The following is a 3,414-nucleotide window of genomic DNA, read 5'->3' as shown; positions in this document are numbered from 1 at the left end:
CTGCAGCCACGGAAAGAAGAGAAAAAGGGTAGAAAAAAATGAATAAAACCGCAAACCTCAGAAGAATAAGAATATTTTAAGTGTGCAAAACAAAGATTTTGTTATCAGACAGGGGGAGGTTTCATGTTTGCCAAGTGCACATGTATCTGATATTGAATGAATGATTGACTAAGTTTAGTTTTTCACATTTACAAATCAAATAACCATCTGTGGACATGGCAGGGCTGCATGAATGATTCATCCCGCTATCCAAAGCTAACACTCAACTGCCAGCTCACCGGATTCTTACATGTAGTTTTATGATCTAAATCAATAGCTTGCTTCATTTTAATTCTGCCCTCACTGTCTTGTATTATGCAGCTTGATCCTGCAAAAACAAAGTAAATACAGCCTCAAGCGGCAACGAGCAGGGTCCAGGCAGATTGGGAGTGATTGATTTTCTTTAAATTAATTCAACATGGTTATCACAACTTGCTGATGCTCTCTGCTTTCAGAAACATTTGATATAGCCTATGACCTTCAGTGAAGACGTGTTTTACATGCCCGCACTTGCAGCTATTCTGATAAAAATTGATTGGCTTCTATAATTAAACAGATTCACATATCAAAGTTTCTTTGACAACTGAAGATCAGTGAAGTCTGTAGATGATCCTGACTAAGTTTTGGGACAATTAGCCCAGCGGTTACTAAGGAGATGTCAAAAGCAGAAGAACATTGGTGCAAAGATGCAGATGACCTGAGAGATTAAAATGATAAAGAATGTTGCCTCTAGGCCGAGCTGTTTTCGAGATAATTGCAAAAATGTAAACTTGATTATTATAGCATCTTAGATCATTGAGGACAAGCTTGCTCACCGTTCCCAGGGTCGGAACCAAACATGAAGAGGCAGCTTTAGGTTGTTGTGCACCAAAAATCTAGAATTCACTTCCTGAACACTTCAGGTCTGCCCCAAACCTTTGTTCTTTTGTTTGCTGTGATCCAGACCATTCAGCCAAATGGAAAGACTTGGAATTAATGCAATTCAAAATACCTGCACAGTATGTACTAGGTAATTACCAACACCAGGATTTTTATCTGGATAAACCAAACCAATGGACAAAGGTAGCTCTTAAGGTATGGTTTAAGACCTGCAAATGATTTCACTTTGAGAAACATGAAAATACTGAAATGGGTGGCTTTTGATCCAGAGCTTATACCTTCCGGTCTAGATATGTGGTTTAGGAACATAATGGTATAAGAGCTTACTGCACTACAGCTAATGGTAATGACTACTTCAGTAAAGAAATCAAACTAACAGAGGATAGTGAACCCAATTGGATTGATATATTCACTGATGTATAAGAATAAAGACAACAAGCATCTTGTATCACCCATATATAATAGATTACAAAATTCCTAAAATGATTCCACTGCCCGGGTCAAACAGAAATGGGAGAGGGACTCAGGCCTGGAGATATCTGAGGATGATCGGAATGATATTTGGGAGGGTCAAGCTAGGACCACCAATTCAAGATTCTGGCGGGAGTTCTGCTGGAAAAACATGATACGATACGTCCTCAGGGGCGGAAGATTGCTGGAGGCTGTGTGGTAAATCAATGGCAGACCATTTGGGGATGCCCACTAATTTCTCCATACTGGCAAGACATCGCCAAAGAAATAAGGAACATCTTTGAAATAGAAGTTGTTCTTTTGTCATATTGTACTTGGGCAAAACTCCAGATCATGCCCCAGGACAAATACCTTTCCAAAGTACTTTCGGTCGTGAACAAGACAGCCATCACATGGAGGTGGCTACAGGTAAGCCCCTCTTTAAAGACTGACTGAGTCGCAATTATTAATGAAATTCACTGTATGGAGAAAATCACCTTGTCTTTAAGACTGTGACTTGGTCAATACACAAAAAATTGAAAAAAAAAAAAGGACCGTATACACAAAGGGATGTATCCTACTTCTATGCCTCTTAAATAATTTCAATCGACTGTTGTTCCTTTGCTTGTTTGTCTTGTCATGTGTTTATGAATTGTATTATTTTCGTCTTTGTGTCTGAAATGCACCATATAGATAAACCTGTATGGGACTGAGGTCAATGAGTATTGGGTGGACCTGCATAGTGGGTGCAATTTGTGAATTTTGCTGACTTTTGTTCTGATAGTTTTTGCTGCACAAACATTTTTTGGCAGAGAAAAATAAGAAAGAAGAATAATGAGAGCAAAATCAAGGGGGTTCCAGCTGTGAGCATCGCTGCTGGAACCCTAAATATTCACTAACAACATACTGGACTAAAAAATGACACTGTTCAGCTCCTAAAATCTGCAAAATGTGAGTCACTGTCTTGGACAGAGATGGGAGGCTAAACCCAGATTTAATTTAACTGTCACAGACAGCAAATGGACAATGTGAGTTAGGGAGGGACATATTATTTCCATCTGCCTAACAAAGACTCTGAACTCTGCCAGGACCACAGCAGAGACTTTATAAAAGTGAGCTGGAGCTGCAACGTGAAGCCAACAGAAAATATGACCTCAATGATGTCACCGTCCCATTTGGGCTTTTCTCTCTTGCAGCCCATTCAGAACCTAGAACTGCCGATTCAGCAGCAGTTTGACCATGACACTGCATTTTAATAAAGTATTCAATCAGTGTTTCTTCGGCTAGATATGGAAGTCTTCTCATTATTGTCAGCAGCCCGTGTTATTGTTATGCTGTGGTTATCACTGTAGCCAGGCTGCGATGTTGAAACAGCAGAGTGGGAGTGACTGGGAGGGAGACTGGCTGAATAAACACGGAGAGGGGAAATAAAACTGGAGTCTTGATAAATGGACTTAATCATCTGATAGGTAGGAGGAGCCGTCTCAATTTCCTAGACAACACAGCTGCACACATCCTCGGGGAAATAAGTGGACGATCCAGTCAGAATTATTTTTAAAACCAAAGTGAGTATCGGTATTATTACAAAAGCGGAGGAGTAAGAGAAAAGAGAAAACAAAACCTCAAACCACAGCTATCAGTTTGAGGCCTTTTGCTCATCATGAAACCTACAGGGAGGACCACCACCTACCTCATTAATGAAGCAAAAGCGTTGTGTGTTTGAGCATATGTTGGCATCTTAACAAAGCGCAGGAGCAGCTTGAGGCTCAGTATGATGTCACTCCACATGCCATTACAGCTGCAGAGTTAAACATCTGCAGTTCCACTCACAGGGCAGTTTCTGCTGGTTGAGTTTAAGTCATATGATCTTTGTGACTTCAACGGAGCAGAAACTCATTAGCTGTATGTGGTATACAAGGGGCTGTGTAATGCTGCAGAATTACTGGTGCAGGTTAATCACCAACAGAACGATTCATTGATTACCGTACAAGGCCTGTATCATCATCACTGCATGACCAGCTGAATGACAATATACTGTGAGGGCAT

This window comes from Epinephelus moara, unplaced genomic scaffold (assembly GCF_006386435.1).
Source record: "Epinephelus moara isolate mb unplaced genomic scaffold, YSFRI_EMoa_1.0 scaffold703, whole genome shotgun sequence".
Classification (NCBI taxonomy): domain Eukaryota; kingdom Metazoa; phylum Chordata; class Actinopteri; order Perciformes; family Serranidae; genus Epinephelus; species Epinephelus moara.
The sequence above is the reverse complement of the archived record's forward strand: the minus strand, read 5'-3'. Positions refer to the sequence as shown.